Source organism: Haematobia irritans, chromosome 2, assembly GCF_050003625.1.
Source record: "Haematobia irritans isolate KBUSLIRL chromosome 2, ASM5000362v1, whole genome shotgun sequence".
Classification (NCBI taxonomy): domain Eukaryota; kingdom Metazoa; phylum Arthropoda; class Insecta; order Diptera; family Muscidae; genus Haematobia; species Haematobia irritans.
The window spans coordinates 91153182-91163430 of record NC_134398.1 but is presented as its reverse complement, the minus strand read 5'-3'; positions in this window follow the sequence as shown (position 1 = coordinate 91163430).

Below are 10249 nucleotides of genomic sequence, written 5' to 3'. Positions count from 1 at the left end.
CCATGATAATGTTATGTTGTGCGGCTGCATCTATTGTACCATCTAAACTAGTTTGAGTAATTTTATTGTTTGGTGGCAAATATATATTTTGTAATAGGATTTCGTATTGAACGTTTATTATAAAGGATTGAATTTGAAAATTAGTGGGCTCGGTTTGAGTTGTGGCTTGAGAGTGTTGCAGGTTCTTTTTAATTAGGAATGCAAGACCTTGTTTGCTTTCAGTGAATGTGTTATGAAAATAAGCTTCGTATTGTTTGGGATGCTTTTTAGATAGACCTTTGGGAATATGCGTTTCTTGTAGAACCATTACGTCTGGCTTGTATTTTTGGATAATTATTTCTAAGTTGTTGTAGTTATTGATGTACCCATTAATATTCCATTGAATAATTATCATTTAATAAGAAAAAATAAATAATAAATTAAGTCAAGAAATGTAATGGTAATAAAGAGATCATATTCGGCTTTTTATTCCATTTCATCATCACTAATCGCATCAGTCAAGAGTGTTATTGTGTCTTTATGTGTTGGCGGCGTAGTTTTGTCATTAGTTTGTTTTTTATTATGATGATAAGAGTGTTGATTATCTTTTTTTGAATCAAAAAGAACTGTAGCAGTTGTGGGGTTTGTATATTTTGTTGTAGAGTTGGAGAGAGTGGGAACTGAAATCATTGATTTTATTGTTTTATTTGGAGAGTTACTGCTGGTGTTTTTGTTACTTGTTTCTTTGATATTTTTATGGGGTGTTGTTGTTTTTTTAATGTTTTGTGTTTTTGTATTATCGGTTGCATTTACATTTTCGGATGTTTTTGTATAGACATTATTCGTTTTGTTGTTTAATTTTGCAACTCTTATTTCTTCTAAACTCTCTATTGGAGCATTTTTAGAGAAGTGATCAGCTGGATAAGTTTCATTTATGTACTTCGTTGCGTCAGCGAAAGAGAGTCTATTGATAGTGGATTGTTTTATAATGGCTTGTCTTTTAAGTATTTTTGGGCAGTTTTTGTTGGTAGATTGATGTTGAAGGCCGCAGTTTATGCATTTTACTTGAGAGCAAGTGTCGCCGCCGTGCAAAATTAGAGAGCATGTTTGACAAAGTTGGACATTGCTGCATCGTTTTTGTGTATGACCAATTTTATAGCAATTTTTACATTGCATTGGTTTTGGAATATAATGATCCACAGAAAAGTAGTCAAATCCAATGAAAATTTCATCAGGTTTCTTGTATAGATCGAAAGTGAGAATGTGCAAAGGAGTGTTCTCAAGTTTCCCGTCTATCACTTTTTTTATTTTGTAGGCTTCAATAACATTTTCCTTAGCAAGACCTTTGACGATTTCTGCTTCATTTAATTTCTTTAGTGCGGGGCAAAAGACAACACCTTTTACAAAATTTAGTTTTTCGTGGTAAGAGCAAGTAATGTCGCAAATATTAGAAAGTTTCTTTGTTTTTATTAATAATTCCGCATGTCTTGTAGTTTTTGTTAGAATAAGGAGGTTACCGTCGCGGGTAAATTTAGTCATTAATCGGTTATTTTCGCTAATAAGACCGTTTATCGCTTTGCTAAGAAGAAATATATTGATGTTATTTAGAGGTTTTTCTGAATCTGTTGACTTTATTACCACAAATTTGGGGTTATCTTGTGGTTTGGTATTTCTTGGAGTTGGTGTTAAGTTAGGGAAGTTTAGAGTGCAATCAATTTCTTGTATTCTATGCCTAGATTTTTTCCGCGGTGGAGAGATTTGGGTTACCTCTCCGCCCCCCAGAGGAGGCGACTTCATATTTTTATATTATTGGGAAAATCACTATATGTCAGGGAATATGTTTACACTGATGGTTTGTCAAACAAAGTTCCGTATATGAAAATAAATGTTTTTTTTTTTATTGTTGTTTTTGTTTAAGAGTTGAATAGCAGGTAGAAAAAATACGTGTAGTTTGTTCGAAGGCTAACTACTCACTATGATGTTTAATTTTATTTTATATTTGAAAAAGAAAAATTTTATTTCATTTCACAGCAGTAATGAATTTATTTCGATTACAAAAATATAGTGTTATTTACCCCCATTTTCATGAAGCTCCGTTAGTGCTTCGTTAGCTAAAGAACTTTTAAACCGTACTATGGACATATCTGCCATCATGATTATGTATTCCATATACCAATTAGGAACTTAACTGATGAAAATTTTTCAGTTTAAGTTTACCGGGAAAAGATATTTGCAAATTACTTTCTGTTAACTGGCAGTTAAAGTCTAACGGAAAATGGCCGTTAGTTGAACTTGTCTAAATGAGAGTGAATCCAAAGTAATTACAGAATCGAAGTGTTATACGTGTCCGCAAATTATTCGTTTCATTCTTTGGTAAACCACATTTTTTGTTTTTTGGTCTGACGTTAACACAAACAAAGCGGATGGTTTCCCAACTCTTGAACACGCAACGTATAACTGACCATGTGAAAAACAATGATTTTCTAAATGTATCCCGCAAACACTAAGCGATTGGTCTCACTACTGTTAATGGTCATTGCGAACGCAATGCGAACTGGAAATTGCAATCTTTTAAAGTCAAACAGAAGATCGGTCGGAATCATTGGTATTCGAGAAATATATACATTTTCACATGCATACTTTCCGTTAATAATGGTTGCCTCAATCAAATTCGGCATAATTCTTTTTACCAAAAGTCGAGTTCCGTGGATTCAAATTAGGCAATATCATAAAAACCGTACCAACTTTGAGTTGCAAGTTATGGTGTGGAAATCCTGGTGAAACTCTGCTGGATAATTTACAACATCATCTGGATTTGTTACGGAATCAACGGATTGTATGTTACCAAATCGCCAGCAATTTTTGATTGAATGGTGAAATTCAGTGCGTGTACATCATTATGTTTTTCTCAACCGTCGAACTGAACGGACGTGTTTTTTAATATCGGATTATTTTAGAGTAATAGGTACCTATTACGAATTTCACGTGTGGTTGAAAATTAAACCACCACGCCGCGAAATTCGAAGTCGTCCACTGGGTTGCTAACTTCAGGGCCCAGTGGACGGGTATCGACTGAAGTTATCAATTTGGGCAGTGACCATGAGTCAGGCCCAATTAGTCGACCTGTAGACGGGTCGACAGGTGGCGACTTTTTGGAAAGTCGAACCTTTTCTAAGGTAACGACATCAAAAGAAGTTAATCCCTCACGAAAGAGTTTCAAAGAACGCTGAAATGCTTAGTTTATCCTAAAGAAATAAGGATCTGTCGACCCAAGCACGTTGTCGGCTAAGCAAAGCGATTCCTTAAAAAGGGGCTCAAAGAATTCTTGAAGCTGGCAAAAGGGAGCGATCACCGGATAAACTGCCATCCTCTAGACGGGATCAAAGACCGTTGTTGCAAAAGACAGCCTTGTGATGGCTATCATTAATAAAGGAGCATTGGACGGTATGGTTCCAAAGCAAAAATGGGGGGAAATTGAGAACGCGATGTCTGGTGTCTACTCGGAGGTGCGAAAAAAGTTTCCCGGACCAAGTCGTCGACGGCAAGATGCTGGATGGTATCAAGGACGATATAAGTTAATAGCATTTGCGGACCAGATGTCTATGGATTGCTTTAAAGCTGCTTTGATGCTAATTTGTTGATGTATAATGTTGTATAGGGTTTCTCTTTATTCTTTTATTTACTGTCAGCTTTGCCGGTAATACAACGAATGATCTTATTCTAACAGTTTTAAGCTAACAATCAATACATTAGTATTATTATTAGTATTAGGGCCAGTTTCTCAATGTCTTGTTATTTTTTATCGTGTCGATAAAACAGCTGATCCCATACAAAAATTGTACTAACCGGAGGTCTATCCACCGGTTAAAATTAATCGGAGGATGAGAAACTGGCCATTAGTGTACTAAATGTATACCTACAAATTCATCAAACAGGGGTGTTATTAAAACTTAGGGAATGTATCCACCTTTGTAATTATACAACAACATATCATTTCCCCCTTTCTTTAAATTAGTGTCGTACATGCAACATTATGAATAGAGACATAATTTTTAAAAATAGTTTGGAATTAAATTCAAAAGAAAAAAAAAAGGCTAATAACAATTAATTTCCCTTTTGCTAAATCTCTATAATTAACCTTAGGTTTTTTCCTTAACCTTTCTTTAATAGCAACTTTATCTTCAGGCGCAACTGTATCCTCAGCATCATAAAATACTTCTTCTGCTTCTACCTTTACATCTTCACTCTCAACATTCTCATTATTCGTTAAAACAATGTCGTTTTGATATTTTTTTAATTGGTTACGATGCGCAACCCTTCTTCGATTTCCCACTTGTATTAAATAAAGAGTATTTGAAATGACTTTTTATGATGTCTCTGACCCATTTTGCGTCGCTATTAGCATTTGGATTCAAATACAAAATTTCTTCACCCAACTCTAAAATAAAATTTCTTGCTTTAGAACTTTCCAAAAAGCTGTTCCTATCCTTCAACTTTGTAATTTGTTGGTATGCTTGTGTTTGTATTTGAAACCAAATTGCGTTGTGTGAAAAACAACGGTGTTATTGGTTTATATGCTAATACTAGCTCCCTTGGGCAAATTCCAGTGATTGTTGTTGGTGTATTTCGGTATTTAAACAAAAAGTTGAAAATAATATTTTGCATTGATAACTTCTTTGCTTGATCGGACAAAAAATACGCCTTCAAACTACGCTTAACAGCCTGTATACCTCGTTCTGCCAACCCATTACGTTGAGGATGATATGCAGGACTAAACATTTGATTAATATCATTACATTTTAAAAACAATTCAAATTCTCCACTACGGAATTGCGGTCCATTATTGCTAACCAAAGTGTTGCAAAATCCGAAATTAGAAAATACTAATTAAAGTTTTTGAATCACATGAAAAGTCGTTGTCTTATTCACTTTGAGAAATCATCAACAAGAATTAAAAAATATGTGTCTTGGTACTGAAATAAATCGATATGCACACGTTCAAACGGGTATGAAGTAGCAGGCCACGTAAAATTTGGACAATCTTTTGTTCTACTTTGTATTTTTTGACAACCCGAACAACTGGAAACAAATTTTTCTATATTTGCATCGATAACAGGCCACTAAACACAACCCCTTGCCAACGACTTCATCCGTACCAAACCAATATGAGTGTCATGTAGCAATGTTAAAATTTTCTGACGTAAAATGAAAGGTATTACCAACCGATCTGCATAAAAAAGACAATTATCCTTTACCTCAAGGGGTAGTTTCACATTTTTGTATGGAATTAATTCCTTTTGAAATTTTTGTGACGGCGGCCACGCGTCATCCTAAACTTACTTCAAAACTTGACCAATGCTCTGATCCTTTTTTGAAAATTCTTTTATCTCACCAAGAGAAATTTGAATTGAGTCCAAATCAAAATTGAAAAAATTTATATTTAAGTTGTTTATGTTTGCACTCCATTCTAAGGGTAACCTCGATGGGGCATCAGCATTTTGCTGCCTCGATCCAGGTCGATATTTTATTACACAACTGTAATTTGAAAGAAAAAGAAGCCATCTATGGAAACGAACATTTTGCCAAAGCTTTTTGGTCTCCCAAAAGTTTCACTAAAGGATGATGATCGTACTGATCCATAGAAAAATTATTACCATACGGGCTCAAATCGATACGGTACGTTATTGATAGTTAGCCAACCCCGAATGGTACAATATCAATATCAAACGGTACAGGCGGAACGCAAAGCTTGAAAGTACCATACGGTATTAAGAAAGTACCAATATGGTATTAAACACAAAGCCTAAGCGGTATTAATATTTATACCGTAAAGGTATTGATGTATAAACAGTGCGGTATTACCAAATATTACCAAAACGGTATTGGTTTTTAATACAAACACAGTATTAATTAATTCAATAAATATTTAGTTTAATATAACACAAGTAAAAATCTTTGTTTCTTTAATTCATTTAATACATAACATACATACATACACCTTATCATTTCTCCATGCAAAGTTTTTCTACCAATTCATGTCACACCTCAGGCACTGTATTCCACAAGTCGTCTGTTGTGGTATATGGATGGGTTTGGTATGTCACTTGCGCATCTAATTAAAGAACATTGGCATTCGTAAACATTTTCCTCTGTTGGTTAAGCTACACTTATAGTTTAGTCAATGCATGGTTTTAAGCTGAGATCAAAAACAACAATAATGATTGAAGAGAAACCAACAACAACAAACAAAACGAATGAAGATAGAGGAAGCACGCTCAACAACAAACCCAGCCAACTACATTCAAATCGATGATTTGAGTTTGGCAAGGGAAAAGATATATACTTGCAAATTTGTTTAGGCAGTAGCCAACTATCAAACCTTTTTTCGGAAGGTTCAAGTGTAGTTCACTTTGGGTTGAGTGAATTACCCGAATTTATTCTGATAATTGGTTGATAGTTTTGCTGCAAGTAGAGGATGCTGATGAGGAACGTGGTAATTCCGAAACAGCTGTACATCCAACCATCTTGCAGTCTATAGGGCTTTGCCCAAATAAATTTGACAAGCATACATTGTAGTTTAGTCAATGTATGGTTTTAAGCTGAGATCAAAAACGACAATAAAAATATTAATATTGCTAAAAAATATTATACTTACTTACACCCAGAGAAATGGTTGGTTGTAATTCGATAATTACAATGAGGAAATTATGTCAGTAACTTATTTGTTGTTACAAGAACAATGTTTTGATTATTTTCCCCATTATACATTCAACACGACCATAAAAAAGTTCACAGGATCAAAACGAAATTCCCATAACCATTCAATACCGATAAATTTGGTTTTATGCTGCATAAAATTGTTGAGCTAACCACCAGCATAGTGAGACCTACATCATGGTAATCAACAAATGGTTGGTACAACCAAAAGTTGAGTATACTACGAGAATCTTAGTTCAATTATAGGACGGGCGTAAGGTAGTTGTTGCAACAAATAAATATTTATATCAACATCGACATGGTAAATGGTATGACGCTACAAAATTTGTAAAACGGGGAACAACATTTACTTGATAATAGTCCGCAATACATTGAATAAAGTTTATCCCATAGAAAAGAAGTTGCCTTCAGGTAAGTATCGCGCCGAATTATAAAAAAGGAATATTACAAAAATTTCCATAAAAATTGCAGGCTTCATACACCAACAAACACAAATACTTTTTACGGCAAGCGAGCTTTTTATTGTATTAAGAATACAGGAAGAGTCTAATTCGATCTGTATTTATATCTAGAGACTTAAGGAAGAAATTTCTGGCAAGTATATATTGAATTAGGTTCTGTAGTTTGACCACATAATTGCAACCTAATAACCATGTCATTGGTATACAAACATTACCTATAAAAAATTGTAAATTGTAATGTAAATTGATCTCACATATACATATGTAGATCAAAAGCCTTTGTTGTTAGCACCTTTTGTATTTATTTTCGTAGTTTATTATGATTGTAAATCTTGTAATAAATTAATAAAATCTCAATATAATCTGCTCTTTCATTTGATATTGGAATTTGGTTAGGATAAAAGTAAAGAAAATCGAGGGCGGTTGCACCAACAAACAAGACAATTAATATGAAATTGCGACAACCCATGCAAAGTTGATCCAACATACTACCATGTAGTTACAATTGCCAAATGTTTGTTGTGCTGACAGATATCATTGATAGTTGATGGAACCACCTGCTTTCGGTTGGCAAATAATTCGGTTGAGGCAACGAATTTGTTTTCTGGATGTATATTTCGCTATATTCATTAATTAATTTTTTCTGTAGCCATGTTATCCCAAAATAAAGTTTTTTTTTTTACCTTGCGGCGATGTGATTGTTAATACCATAATAATACCTGATGTAAATTATTTGATACAATGTTTGATACCACATTAAATTAAAAGGTAACGCGAATCAATTTGTTAATACCACACGGTAATGGCCACGTACCGCCATTTTTCTACCAGTGTATACACTGTAAATGTATACCCATAAACGTATTTATGAAATTTTCTAATAGCAAAAACTACGGCCAAAGCCTCTTTATGAATATGGGGATATTTTTTTCAGCTTTTGTTAATGTGGTTGACACCATGTAACAGGGACGTTCTTTTCTATCCATCACAACACTGAGAATAGCCCCCCGTAGCATCACCCCGTAGGGTGATGCATCACATGCAATAACAATTTGTTTTGTTGAGTCAAAATGCGTTAACAGATTGTTCTCCATAAGAAGTTTTTTACAATTAATAAAAGCCTTTGCACAGTCACTGTCCCAACGCCACTGGGTACCTTTGCCCAGTAATTTATACAATGGTGCTAACACACGTGAACTGTTCGGAAAAAACTTCGAATAGTAATTTACTAAACTGGCTCAGCAGCCAACATTATGGCATCCATTTTCTTTTCAGATGGTCTTATGCCTTCTGGAGTCAGAGTGTGGCCTAAATATTCGAGATTACTCTCTAAAAGTTTACATTTGTCCCAATTAATCCGAACATTGTATTCAATAAGTCTACTTAAGACTTTGCACAACAGATTGTAACAAACCTGCCTTCCGACACCCGCCACTAGTATATCATCTAATTATACTGCCACGCCATCTAGACCTTGCATGATATGGTCCATGGCCCTTTGAAAAATCATAGGAGCTGTTCAAAGTAAATATCTTTTGAACATGAATGCGATTACAACATCTTGTAACTGCAAACAATATGCATTTGTTTACTTAGGTTCGCCATAAAAGCATTGTACTAGCTGATAAGACCGTATGTGTGTGGGATCTTAATGTAACAAAATAGATAAGAGATAGCTGTGTGCGACGATCAGATGGTCTAATGCACAGGCAGTTTAGTTTGTAAGTGTATATAAGGAAGAATATTTTTGTAAATAAATTAGTATGAAAAGAGTACTCGTCTTGTTTGTTGATTTTTGAAACAGGAGCTGTTGAGACTCCAAACGCAAAATTCAAATAACCCCAGATGGGTATTTATGGTTAAAAATGACCTTGAAGGTTCATTTCCTAAAAGCTGTAAATACGCTTTACTGATATCAAGAATACAAAACATGTTTTCCCCCTCATACTGGTAAGGATTTCATCTATTAAAAGCAATGGATATACATCCAATTGAATTACTGGATTAATTGTAACTTTAAAATTGCCACAAATTCTCACATTGGTATCTTTTTTCAATACGCATAAAATGGGTGCTGCCCATTTGCTATCTCTCACTGGTCGGATAAAACCTTCGTCGCACATAGTTTTTAATTCCGCTTCTACTTTAGATTTTTAGCTCAAAGGCACAGAATGCGGTTTAAAAACTTTGGTTGCGAACCTGACTGAACAAAAATGTCAGCCGTAAAATTTTTGATAGGGTCTTTACTGTTTACAAACAACGAGGGAAATTTACATTTCAAATCCTCAATAATATTGGTTTGGCAGATGCTGTTAATACAGTTACATCCATACGACTCACCACTTTTACTGTGAAAAAAGTTCTCCAATTCGGATACAAAATTTGCAACCAATTTCTACCCATTAAAGGTTTAAACCGATGCTTAGACTCCACAACCAACAACTTCATACAACAACAACCATTCACATCCGCTGATATTTCTCTATGCCCTTTGACTTCAGTTCCGTTAATAACCTGTAATGGCGGGTAATTAACATTACTTAATTTTATATCTTTAAAATAAGAATAATAATCAAAATTTGAACTCACAGACACCACCGCTCCTGTATCTATTTCCATAGAAAATTTCCTGTCCTCGACCAAAACCTCCACCACCAAAACCTCCACCACCAAGTCCTCGACGGCAAGATGCTGGATGGTATCAAGGACGATATAAGTTAATAGCTTTTGCGGACCAGAGGTCTATGGATTGCTTTTAAGCTGCATTGATGCTAATTGGTGAAGTTTGGGAAGGAGCCGCTTTGGAGTTAGTCGATAAAAAAGACATACCGGCTAAACCTAGAGCACATGCATGGATACCGGCAAACCCTCCTGATCCTGAGTCAATACTAGAGAGACTAAAAGAATGTAACCCAGATCTTCCAACCGCCCATTGGAAGGTTGGTCGTTTGGATGAGGTGGATGGACCAAGACGACATGCGGTGTTTATATTAAACATAGAGTCGCTGCCACATCTAGCCCAGACCCAAGGACGCGTAATTTATGGCTTTCATGATATCCATATGAAGGTATACAAAAGCGATCAGCCAAAG